The sequence below is a fragment of the Paramormyrops kingsleyae genome, chromosome 4 (assembly GCF_048594095.1).
Source record: "Paramormyrops kingsleyae isolate MSU_618 chromosome 4, PKINGS_0.4, whole genome shotgun sequence".
NCBI lineage: Eukaryota > Metazoa > Chordata > Actinopteri > Osteoglossiformes > Mormyridae > Paramormyrops > Paramormyrops kingsleyae.
The window spans coordinates 32,870,004-32,883,622 of record NC_132800.1 but is presented as its reverse complement, the minus strand read 5'-3'; the positions used below and the strand labels follow the sequence as shown (position 1 = coordinate 32,883,622).

Sequence of the window (13,619 nt, the reverse complement as noted above, 5' to 3'; positions counted from 1 at the left end):
CATAATAACCATGTAACATGAGGCGGCGAAAGCAAAGAAATAAATAAAAATAAGTCATTCAATTTTTAAAAAGCAAAACTTAACCTTTTTTACTTATATAAACAAACGTACAGCACTGTTCTTTGTTAACTTATCCCTGACAATCAGCCATCCCTGGTCTGAGTCCGTCTTTGCTGCGCCCGTGTATGAGGGTTTACAGCCTTTATGCACAGACATTTCTCACATCTGTGATACACTTACAAACAGTGACACATGCGGACAAGAATATTTATCCCTCTGGTAGCACAAACACAGACATTTCTGTCATCAAAACCACACAAATTACCTCAGTTCTGTCCAGTTACTGTGACACAGATTTCTGTTCAGCGATGAAGACACACACACACACACATATCGGCCAGTTAGAGAATACACACAGCGCCTTCCAGCTCAGCTCTCTCTTTGCCACGGCAAAACGGTACAGCACCCACATTACTGCCGACGCTGCACTGATCCGTCTCATCCACCCCTCAGAGCCTTACCACTGAAGAAGTTTTTGACTAATTCAGTGACTTCAGCCCTAGAGATGGGTAAGTCCCCCTTTGAGTCTTCCTCCAAGAGAGGCATATCAGTAGTATTCAGGAGGTCCTTGAAATATTCTTTCCACCGGCTGACTGTATCCCCTGTTGAGGTCAACAGGTCCCCATCCCTGCTTCAGACAGCATGGATAAAGCACTGCTTCCCCTGCCGAGTCACCTGACGGTTTTCCAGAACCTTTTCGAGACCCACCGAAGTCCTTCTCCATAGCCTCACCAAACTCTTCCCCCACACTGGAGTTTTTGCTTCAGCAACCACCAAAGCCGCTTTCTGATACCTGTCAGTTGCTTCAGGAGTCCCACAAGCTAACCAGTCTTGGAAGGACTCCTTCTTCAGTCTGACAGCTCCCTTCATCGCTGGTGTCCACCCCCTGGTTCGGGGATTGCCGTCGCAACAGGCACAAGCAACCATACGGCCACAGCTCCGCAACGCCGCCTCAGCAAGGGGTCCCAGGAACATGGCTTGTTCAGGCTCAATGTCGCCTGACTCCCTCGGGAACTAAGAGAAGCTCTGTCGGAGTTTTGAGTTAAAGATCTCCCAGACAGGGGCCTCCGCCAGACACTCCTAGCACACTATACATTTAGGTTCACCAGGTCTATCCGGCATCTTCCCATGCCATCGGATCCAACTCACCACTAGGTGGTGATCAGTGGTTCAGCTCCAATCTTCACCTGAGTGTCCAAACCATTCGGATGCATGTATGATGATACAATTACAAAATCAATCAACGGACTGCGGTCTAGGGTGCTCTGATGCCAAGTGCACTTATGAACACCGTTATATTCAGACATGGTGTTCATTATAGACAAAGTGTGATTAACAGAGAAGTCCAATAACTGATCATTGCACAGATTCTGATTGGGCAGGCCACTCCACCCAATCACACCCTTCCAGATTTCACTGTCAAAGATCTCTAAGAAGAGCAGATAGTCTGGACTGGTGCGTACGCACAGACAACAGTCAGAGCCCTTCCCCAGACTCAAAGTTGAAGGGAGGTTCACTGCGGTAAACTCCAACACACTGGCACCAAACCAGGGGGCTAGAAGCAGACCCATACCTGCCCAGCACCTCTCAACACGGGCATCTCCAAAGTGGAATAGAGCCCAGTCCTTCTCCAGGAGTTTGGCTCCAGAGCCTGAGCTGTGCGTTGCAGTGAGCGCGACTATATCTAGTCATTATCTGTCTGTCTCTCGCACCACCTCAGGCTCCTTTCCCACCAGAGAGGTTACATTCCATGTGCCAAGAGCCAGTTCTGGTAGCCAATGATTGGTCCTTTGAGGCCACCTGATCTACACTGCATCTGACCCCCACGGCTCCCCCTACAGGTGGTGAGCCCCATGGGTAGAGGCCTGGCCACCGGGCCATAGCTCCAGGTCGAGGTCTCAGTTTCCCCAATCCAGGCAGGGTAACGTCCTCCTTGATTATTATAAGGAACGTGTTTATTTATTTTTTAGTGTAATGACTGTTTGTGACCAACAGGGGCCGTATTTGAGTTTGAGTTGAGGTACACACCACCGCTCTCTATTTACAATGGGATCATTTCTAATAATTGCACCATGGAGTGTTGCCCACCAAGAGTTACATGATATAAGTGAATTCTAGATTGACATTAAGAAATGTTTAAATGCATACATTAGGCTACTGCTTTAGCAGTCAATTTGAGAAAAATAACGGGAAGATTCCGGCTCCATGCTTTTTGTAAGTAAAGCAGGGGCGGGATTACTGTTTCTCTGGCACCGAACAAATGCATAGTGGAGCAAATGCTAAACACAGCGGCTGATGAAGAGTGCCTAAAAAATGAAAGTCAAAAAGCATCGACCTCCTTCAGACGACAGTGGGCGCTGTATCTCCATCAGGCTCATTTCCACGGAAATAAACAGCGTGTCGCCTGGGCTCTCCGAGTTCTGGGGTGAGATCTGCATAGAGGAGGCGGTTATGGGAAACGAATGAATGGAGAAAAAAATATTACATATATATATATAAGGTCTGTTTATTGGGCGGTGGGGAAATTAAGCCAAATTAAATATTAGGGACTTTACGTCTCTCCCACCACCGATAACTGCGCCTTTTCTGCTCTATGATACCGGGAATAGTTTTCAGTTACGCTGGTCGTTGTAAGTGTTTGTAAGACTGGCGATCGCCCATTTGTTAACAAAAAGACACATTAGAACAAATATAGACATAGCCTCATTTTATTTGAAGAAATAAAACTATAAATCAAAATGACAAGAAGCTTATCTGTTAGTCAATTAATATTAAATATTTATTGATTGATATTTATTTATGGATGGTAACGTTTCCTAGCACTGAAAAAGTTACATTCATCCGGAAAATGTATTAGACTATTAATACAGATGTTTATTGAAGTAATAAAAAAAACTAATATAGGCTGCAATTAGTAGTGTTTATTGTATGCTACTCTGTGCATAGCGTAATACGTGTGTAAGGACAAGAGCGTTATTCGTGGTCGTTTTTTTTTTTATATAATGGAGAATTTATTGCTCCTAGAACGGCGGTAATTTCTTCATCGTCATTTGTTTGTATGCGATTTCAGTTTTTTTAATCGATAAAAGTAGCCTAATATTGACATGCAACAGGCATGTGCTCGCCTGGGCGGTGCGGCGCGGCTCGTGAGGTGGGTGCCCGTGACGTCAGGTGGACCCCCACCAGCAGATCTCAGACGGGTGACAGCGGCGGAAAGGAGCCCGCAGCTTCGTGACCTGCCCTTTACTTCCATGCAAAAGAGCCTGACACATGTGAGCTGTTTTGACACGGTATTGCGAAAGAGCGACGCGGCGCGATTAGGTCTGAAGGGGGAGTGAGCGTCGCGTGAGCCCGGCTCTGCTGCGCGACCATCCGGACGCCGCTTTGGAACTTCGCCCTGCAAGCCGAAAGCCTTTCATACAGTAAGTGTGCGCAGAATAAGTGTAACATTTTGTGAAAATCCAGAGATTCCCGAGTGGTCGTTTTATTCGGCTCTTTAAATATTATTTGTCCCCAAAACTCCGAATGTTATCCTTGTTGTATTAGTTTTCCATTTAACATTTACTTTCAAACGTGCATAATTTGCGTCTTTCGTTTTCGTTTTTTTGTGATATTTTTTCGGGTTCAGTGTGTGTTTCAGCCGCCGTTTTTTGAGTTTGTCGCACGGGTAATAGGCTAAGTAGCCAAAGTTATGCCGTACTCTCGAATCCATCCGTAATTGTTGAGGCATTGGAGAGAAGCGGGGTTTAAATATTAATTGCTTAAATTTGGGGTGGATCAGCTGCTGTGTGTAAACTAATTTTTAAGCTAGAGGTCCAAGATGCATTTATGTAAATTTTATTTACATCCACACATCCATCAATCTCCCCACTGCTTATTCTGATCGGGGTTGCAAGGCTTAATGATAATTACGGCCGTAATTGCCGTAACACTATAATTATTTATATCGCATGATTTTATGCTGAAATATTTCTACAGCTTTTGTAATTTCGTATTAACTACAGTTGAACCCTTTGAGTAAAGCCAGTTGAAAAGAGAAAGCAGATACTGTACGGCGCATCAGTTAAATGAGTTTTTCTTTATATATGTCCAGATTTCCAATTGTCTACTGAGCTTTTTAAAATGGGATTTTAAGCAAAAATATTAACACCAGTTGATCCGTCGGTTTGGGTTACTCGTAATATCGGTATTGTACCAGCAGTGAGTTAATCAGGGCAGTTCAGCTGTTAAAACACCTATTTAAAGCTGCTGATAAGGACGATGATTTCCACATCTTGTTAAAATGTAACTTATTTGGTCTAAAGCATCCTGCTTCATACTGACTGGAGTCCTTGAGCTATCTTCAAAAGCCAATACATACTATTTACTAAATATATATATATATATATATATATATATATATATATATATATATATATATATAGTATACTGATACTGTATTTCATATACACATTACCAGATACCATATAATACTTAAGGTTTCTAATGTATATTTCGAGATTTAAACGAGATGACGAAATCACATTGTAAAGTTCTATCCGATATTGTAGGCTACAGATCATGTGTAGTATAATAGATCTATTATAATAGGAGGGTTGAAACAAGGCTCTGAAATCATGGAGTATATTTATATATGTGTATGACTGTATCGTATGATTGTTATGAGAATTCTTTGGATATTTCTATTTCAAGCATTGTGGAAGTATTTTATTCATCCCCAGTAATACTTCTTTTGAAGCCAAACACAGAAATTTCACTTTAATATTTTTTAAACGCCACTTATTCTAAGCATTAGAAGCGTTAAAAACCTAAAATGGCAGCTGATTGGTACATTGGTCACTTTGTAATACTGTCGTTGCCCAGATCCTGCATACAAATAACACAACAAATCCTTAGAATATACCCGATCAAACCTGCCTAAATAATACAGCACTAGCATTACATATTTTAGGGAAAATGTATGTTTTTATGCTAATATTGTAGATCCAAAATAAATGGCTGTTTTTCCAATCTATGCAATTTATAGTTATTTGCTCCCATAAATAGTTATAATCAAAAGATGCACAAAAATCCAGAATTTTCAGAATCAAGTGTCTTCTGACATTTTTCCCCTGCTGAGGCGTCCAAGGCAAGCTTGTGCTTTTAAGACCATTTTCCATAATAATCTGTGATTTTGTAGTCCTGTTGTTTGTTTGTTTGTTTTTTTTTTAACGTTTATTATGATTTTCTATTCCTGTTTGGATGTTATGTCATGAGATTGTGCTGCAAAACTAACCATCCAATAGTGCTGTCTTGTGCCCAGTATTGGTTTTTTATAATTAGTATTTTATTTTTCATGGCCTGTCACTGTTATACTCTGGGGCCACTACTTAATGGAAAAATGTATAAACCTGCCCTGGTTCAGCTTGGTCCATTTAAAATGGAATGTCTGTGCTGTTGAGTTCATCTGTGAGCTTGTGGGGCTACCTGTGAGTCTATGGGGTTGCCTGTGAGTCTGTTGGCTTGCGTATAAGTCTCTTGGGGAGCCTGTTAATTTGTGAGCTTGCCTGTGAGTTTGTGAGGTCACCTGTGAGTGTGTTGGGCTACCTGTGAGTTTGCGAAGGTCACCTGTCAGATTATGGGGCCACCTGTGAGTCTATGGGGTTGCCTGTTAGTTTGTGAGTTGCCTGTGAGTCTGTGAGCTTGCCTATGAATCTGTGGGATTGCTTATTAGTTTGTGAGTTGCCTGTGAGATTGTGATGTCGGCAGCAGTGTGACGAGTTCCGTCCCCCCCAGCCAAGCAGCCGCACTTAGGGGACAGCTAGTGCCTGGGTCCTGGTGGCTCTCGGATTTAACAGCAGGCCCACGGTGTTCATGAGTGGGCCACCATCCTCTGGGGAGCTGGACCTTCTTCTCCCCAATGTGTCCTCAGATGGCTGGCAGATGTCCTGGTATCTTCAGGTCTTCTTAACTCCTCCCATTTCTCCAGGCATGAGGATTTCTAATGAAAAGTCGAGTGAACTGTAAGGTCAAACATAAGCTGTTAAATGCGGACGTGTGTGACAATTAATGTGAGCATCTATATGTCTGTGCATGTGTTTATATGCACGGGTATATTGAAGTGTATTGTTTCTTGAAGGTTGTTTGCTAATGGTCTGTTTACTATACTCATTTTATGGACTTCTGGGTCAGTCAGTGTCTTTTTTACGTTTCCTTTTCTGTCCATAACAGCACTAACATTAGATCTTGTGCTCCACATTATTTTCCCATTTTGAGTCCTGCTTTTCATTATTAACTTACACCAATCATCCTGAGTGTAGCTGCATGGGATTTGAAAAATAATTAGCATGATAGCTTTACACTTTTTTGCATTACAAATGGTTTTTTTTCTGTAAACAAGTGAATTTAAATGCACAGTTTTTTGTTGCCTTTGTTTACGTGAAACCAGGTTGTTTGTCCTGGGGACAAATTTCACCAGCCAGCAGATTTTTAGTTGGAAATTTTACTTTGAGATCTGGTTGAAGATGGGAGTTTTACAATTTGTTGACCTTATTACTTTTGAAAACAGTAGATCTTCATATTTCAGGTGGGGTTGGATTTTGTGCCCCCGAACTGGGCCTGTGTTACACATCTACCATTACAGTGGTTCTGTACAGATGCTATGTCTTGGAAACCATTTGACAATTCTACTAGAAACTGGAATTTCCACAAGGACTGGTTCGGTGTGCATTACTCCAAACCGGTCCTCCAAGCAGATCCCTTATCTGGATGGTCTTGTTCTCCGGAGCAGAAAGGGCAGCTCTGCTCTCGTCTCTGTCTCTCCTCAATCGTTCCTCTGCTCATCCCCCCATCCCCCCATCCCCCGCAGTATCTCGGGTGCCTGCAGGACGCAGGACGGGCTGGAACAAAAGAACCAAGCATGGGCAACTCTCCTGGAAGACTTGGCTTTGGAAGCCAGCGGCAATCCTATCACGTACACCGACGCTTAAGGTGCCCTTTCCAATCACAGGATAAGTCACATTTGAAAGGGTTTCGAAGTTTTTTTTCTTTTAGGCTGGTGAGTGGGCCTGTGTGGTCTGAGCGTGTGCAGTAATGTCTCACTCAGGGGTTTGTGAGATCTGGAGCCCTCAAGTTGTGGCCATCTGTCCCCTAAGGGGACGGCCTCCTAAGGGGGGGGCATTGTTCTTGGCCAACAATTGGGAGTTTAATCTGGGAGAGATAAGTATGGCCCTGTGATCAGAAGCACTGGTGGACAGGTTCCTCAGCATAGCCTTGAAGGAGAGTCCACTCTCCTTCTCCTCTCTCTCCGACTGGCTCGTCTTTGTGAGGCTTTGCAGGCCAAGCTGCCCGACTGACTATTGTTACTCGGCTCATTCACACACCGCCTCCGCATTCAGGCGTCCGCTGACCACTTGTTCTGTTTAAACGGGGCTTTTGAAGCTGCCTTGCTTTGAAACGTCTTTATAAATATTTTTCCTGAATGCCCCCACGCCCCTCCTCCTCCTCCTCCCCCCCACCACGGCTGCCAAAGCAGGCGATTTTTCTCCCGAGTCAAGCGGAAGACGAGTCGGCAGATATGCTGACCGCCATGCTCTGTTTCCTCGGTGATCCGGCAGGTAGTGCGAGGGTTAAGCGTGAGTAGGTGGGACCTGACCAACTGAAATAATCTGCTATTTTCTAAATTGCTTAATTTTTGTAACAACGTGTCAGTGGGGATATAGGGATTTGAAATGCAAAAGCAATCAGGAAAGATGGCCACGTAAATGTTGTTCTGTGCATTGCTATAATTGAACAATGACCTGTATTCTCAGCTTCTCGCACCACACTGTGATAAGCTCTATAAAATAGAACTTTCTCCCGAATACTTTCCTGTATTCGCCTATTAGAATCGCCACTATTAAGTCAGTCCGAGCATCTCCTCTTTGGTCTGTCACAAAGACCACAACTGGAACATCTTGCCAATGCTAGCAGAAGGATGTGCCAGTTGACCTGAACCCACCTTGTTGGTGCACGACATCCGTATTCAACGTTTCTGTCCTTTTGAATCCCTGGACTTGGTTGCTAGGGTTAGAATCTGGTTGTCGTTGCTAAGGAACCCAGCTGGCATGTTGAAAGTACCCAACTGGTACATTAAGTTGAAGTGCTTCACTCAAGGTCATGGACGCTTTTAGATGCAGTGTTTTTGTTCTTTTCCTGAGGATTGGCTTTAGACCAGCGGGAACCCTGAGATACGACCCAGTCTCTGCTTTGGTCAGGGTCAGGGTGCTTCAAGCGGTGACCGCTATGACATCTTTAGGCTTCCTTTGTTTTAGGGACAGAAATCTCCGAGGATGCACAAAGGACTGAGCTGCTGTTCTTGATTTGTTTTTATTTCCAGCTGTTGCCAGGGAAACAATTGAATCACAGGCTTTAATTTCATTGGGGGGTGGTTCAGACTGAACAATATTCCTCTTCAGTCTTTGTCTCTCTCTCTCATTATCTGTCCTGCCAAGGTGAAACAGCACAGCTAATATTGACAAAATGAACAAACATGCACGTGCTCGGATCGCTCAGATGCTGCGTTAACAAAGGAGATCCCAGTAATCCCAGTGCTAGGCCTCATGCATATTTGGTTATTAGGTACAAATTAGGCTTCGCATTGGCTGACACACTCTGAAACCGCACAGAGGCTCTTAATGAAAGATTGATGCCTTTTTATGGACTGAGAATCACCTTTAATGGATGGCAGGGTGAATCGCTTGTGCAGTAGCAACCAGATCGAGAGGCGTTTTGACTTCCTGGGCTTCCGTTGGTGGCTGAGGGATCAATTCGTTAAGAATAAGCAGGAGAGCATTAGCGGGCTGCGTCTGGATGATTGATTGGCCGGATTGTTTAAGAAGACAATTTACCCATAAAATCCATAAAAGGAAGTTAAAGAATAGATATTTTAAGATAGCACATTTCAAATTGATCTTTTTTTAAAATGTTTTGAAGAAATTGTGCTTTTCCAAGAGTCTAAAGCCATTTATCCAAATACTGGCAAATGAAAACGTATTAAATGGCTGTAATATTAGAGATTGTTCTAGAACTGGGATTGTCAGAGACAAATGTGCAGTTTGATCAAACTGCCCATCAGAATTCGCCACAGTGTTGACCCCTGTTCTCGAACCTAATACGAAAGCTCAGTGTGTCCTGGTTTTCACTACTAATTTAATCTCCTGCACAGTCTCCAGTTTAACAGGTCAAAACTGTCCGTTGTCATTTTGTAAATAGTTTTTGTAGAAGGTCACAGCTGAACAGTTACATAAGTGCTGAATTTAGAAGGGAGGCACTGCAGCCAACAGGAAGATAGCTGAGAAATTCAGAATGAAGTTTTACACTGTTGCACTTTCCTTAACAGAGTTTGGTGATGAATGGTGTCTGTCCTCCATTTTGAGCTGAGGGGACAGAAGGGCCGGGGCTGTGGGCAGATGGCAGCAGAAATAAAACCCCACCTTTGCCAAATTCCCCCCCCCCCCCCACCAGCACCACCATTGTTTTGACAACATCTGACTGAAATCTGGCTCATCTCTTTTAAAGGCACAGTCTCCCTGGGCTGAAATTTGCCTCCATTTGGAGGTTCCATTCGGTTCGGTCATGCAGAGCAATGCTAGATAAACAGGCACAGGGCAGCTCTTTGTATTGTTCTCTCACCGTTGTGTCAGTGAAGGCCTGCTTTATTGGAATAGTTCGGTGAAGGCCTGCTTTATTGGAATAGTTCAGTGAAGGCCTGCTTTACTGGAATAGTTCAGTGAAGGGCTGCTTTATTGTAATAGTTCAGTGAAGGCCTGCTTTACCGGAATAGTTTAGTGAAGGCCTGCTTTATTGGAATAGTTGGTCTCCTGCTCATTCATTTATTGAATTTTATGCATATTTACTAATTTGTAGATTTTTGCCGTATAGCAAATCTTCATCCATCCATCCCAATCCCTATCAAAAATGTGGATCTTCTGTGGGTCCCCGTAGACCAGATTGGGAAACAGTGCTGTATATTACAAACCATGCACTAAAGTGTTTTCTGGTTGTAATTTTAACTCATTGATGGATAAGTTTATACTGGATAGTAAACATAATTGAATTATATATATTCTACATATTATTCCTGTCACCTTTTCTTTTTGAAGAAACTTTTGTGAAAGGCTTTGAAAAAACTTTCAAACTGTTTTGGTGTTTTTCTATAAGACAGTTACAGAGCATCATTACAGCAGCTAGGGAAATGTTACCTGTGTCTCTCTCATTTTTGAGTGTGCAGAGGAGCATGCCTTCTGTTTCTTACGAGATTGTTGATGCATAAGCTGAGAATATGGCACATCAGATTTGTTTGACTGTGAAGCCTGAAGCCCCTCCCTTAGCCTTGCTGCCGCACCTCCCGCTGCTCCTGGGCTCCAGCAGAAAAGGCCAGGAGCAGCTGTAGGAATGGCCACACGGAGAGTGACACCCCCACCCCCTGCTTCATCCGACCCCGGCGGTCAGGGCACTTAACCCGGAGGCGCCGTGCGGCAAGCGACCCCGGACACCCCTGAGGTCACGTTCACGGGCGCGTCCTGAGGGGGAGATCGTGAACACACTGCCGCAAAGCATACTGGGAGCCGGGTAAATACCGGACGCTGCTCCACACCAAAGGCACGATTGTCTAAGGGCTTGCGGAGTTACTGAGCGTCAAATCCCACCCCAACTGCCCCTCAACGCACAGACAGTATTTACAAGAGCCTACTTAGTCTGGATTTTTGGGTATTTATTTTTTTAGTTCTCCGCCCTCCCAAAAAACTAATGCTTAGTAAGACTAAGCTAATTAGAAGAGCCATTCCGCTCTAAGTCGCTCTGCGCCCTGGATTACTTTGGCCAGCAAATGATGGCGTTCTGCAACAACCGGGAAAGTCCTTATTATGTCTTCAGTGCAGGAGAGAGACCATGTTCAAGGCGGGGGGGTATGAGGCAGATTTGATCTGTCTGTGGGCCTGTAACCCCACTCTGCAGAGCTGGCTGGTCACCGGCTGTAGGAGGAGCCCAAAGTGTCCCTGTTCTACCTGTAGGCCTTAAGCCTATGAGGGGGGTGGGGGCATGGGTGGGGGGGCAATGCTCAGGCTCACTTGTCTAGTGGCTCTGCTGTTCTGTTGTATTGCTCAGATGGGACGGTTATTTATGGGGAGCTGAGCCAGTCGGGAGGCGGCAGTAGTGGTGATGACGGGGTTGATGTGATGCAGCGTCTCTCGCTGTCCTGCCTGCCTCACCGGTGAGACCCCTGGCACGTCCCGCCAGTAACGTCTCACTTCTTGTCTTTGATGGCCCACAAAGAAGAGCCTGCGACTCATCTGGGCCAGTCTAGCCGGTATGGGCCGTGAGTGGGAGCGGGAGTGAGAGAGTGAGCGGGATTGAGTGGGAGTGAGAGTGGGAGTGGAGAGGGAGTGAGCAAGATCGAGTGGAAGTGAGCGGGATTGAGTGAGAGAGAGTAAGAGTGTGTGGTCTTGTGTATTTTATTTCTTATTGCATATATATGTTTTCAGGAAATAATAGTTCTATACTGTTAATTTATTATAATTTATTTACAGAAGGCATTTCTTTACAAAAAGAAATGAAAAAAATAAATTAAGTGCAAAAGCGACGTGGCTTTTTATATTTTATTTTAAACCGTAATAATTACCATCAGAAACCTCAATGTTTTTCTGGACCTTTCCGGAAGATGGAGGCCCCTACTCTTCCAAGGCACATTGTTGTGTTTTCATGTATCTGTATAAAGAAAATGTGGTATTTTTAACCATGGCGGAGTTGTCTGGGTCATTTGGTCAGAAGAAAGGGGGATATAAAACTATGTCAGGCTGTTTGGGGGGGGGGGGGGGGGCACTGATACTGTATGGGCCACTCCAGGGTCATCCTATTGGAGCCCCTGTTTTATTCTCCCACCCCCTGTCCTAATTTAGACACTGGAGTCCTGTGACCCCCTGCCCTTTCTGTCCACTCAGCCGTTTTGTGGGGGCCACACCTCGGCTCCGCGGCACTTTATGAGGGGCCCCAGTTTCCATGGCGATCTGGTGGGAGAGGGGTTACTGAGCTCGTTCAGATTTACCTTCATAAAAAGGTCCGGGATGGTAAGGCTAGTTAACGGCATGTCTGTGGCTGCCGCTATTTCTTTAGGTTCTTATAAGAAATATCTCAAATAGTGACCGACGTAATGTTGGGATAGGTCTGCATGTCTCGCAATGACATCTTCGAGATCTGAGCTTTGATACTGACGGCTGCACAAGTCCACTGACCCCTGACCTTTGAAATGGCATTTTCCCCACTGAGGGCGATCCGAGGCCCAGCTAGAATAGTCGAGTCACATGACCTGCAGGTCACATGATCACATCATTGTGCCTTGAATTATTGCCCCTAGTCATGAACTTGACTCTGAGTTTTTACCAGTTTCATCTCACACCCTTCTTCATTCCCGTTACATATCATATCAATCCATACCACTTTGTATTTAATAACGTAACAGTCATTCAGGTAAGTACGGAGCCCCTTAGGTGCCACGGTAGAAAAAAATATTATTTCTTTCCCTCAAATGACTAAATCGTACCCTTGAGTTACTAATTTCTGCGCTCAATTTAGTAAATCGTACCCTCGACTTAGTAAATCATACCCCTGACTTAGTAAATCATGCCCGCGAATTACTTCATGGCAAGCCATTGGGACATACGATTTAGTAATTCAAGGGTACGATTTAGTAATTTGAGTGTACGATTTACTAATTCAAGGGTACGATTTACTAAATCGAGTGCACAAATTATTAATTCGAGGGTACGATTTACTAATTCAAGGGAACATAATAATATTTTTTACTACCGTGACACCTAAGAGGCTCCTAAGAGGCATTTTCAAACTGGATTTATTATTTATTATGATAATGATATAGGATTGTTTTCGCTGTGCAATTTATATCCCTGTCTTATGCCATATGCCACCTGGGATGGATGGATGGATGAAGTTTTTCATATCATATCTGTTTGCACCTTTGTTTCCCCTTGAACTACCTGCTCTTGTTGTCGTTGCCATTTTAAGAAAAGATCGTGGATTTTTTTTCGTTTTATTATCGTTGAAGTTTCCTCATTATTTACGTAACAGCCAAAGTAGATGGTGCAGATTTTGCGTTAAAGCTGGTCAAAGAGTTGGATATCGACAGAAACTTCAACAAGTACACGTGGGTACAACAGCCATTCCCTTACCGGCTTCGAACTGCCGTTGTTTAATCCAGGGCCTCTTTGTGGCTGGTGGCATTGCGTTGTTGGTCACAATTGTGGGCTCAGAAGTCTAGAGGTGGGATCACAAGATAACCGACGAGGCCTTGAAATAGGGAGATGCGTAGGAATGACTGAGTCGTACCCCTTATTGGAAAAACATGCGGCCTGTACCACAGGGTTAGCCGGTGACCTGCTCTCCATGAGCCATGGGGCTCTCTGGGCCCGCTGATGACAGACGCACTTCCTGTCATGTGACCCGTTATCTTCCGGTGCTAACGCAGGGCGGTGAGCCCCCTTATCTCATGAGATTGAGGCCGGTAGCCCACCCCCGAGGGTGATGTG

The 13,619-nt window shown here is 44.4% G+C and overlaps 1 protein-coding gene across 1 annotated transcript in view; it reads left to right on the top strand.

The window, feature by feature from the left end:
• Window positions 1-3,250: 3,250 nt before the first annotated feature.
• greb1l (GREB1 like retinoic acid receptor coactivator) overlaps window positions 3,251-13,619 on the top strand; it is a 45,884-nt gene continuing 35,515 nt past the window's right edge. The window contains exon 1 of the mRNA XM_023815593.2: window positions 3,251-3,482. The gene's annotated coding sequence lies outside the window, so the exon portion shown is untranslated. The remainder of the gene's footprint in view (window positions 3,483-13,619) is intronic.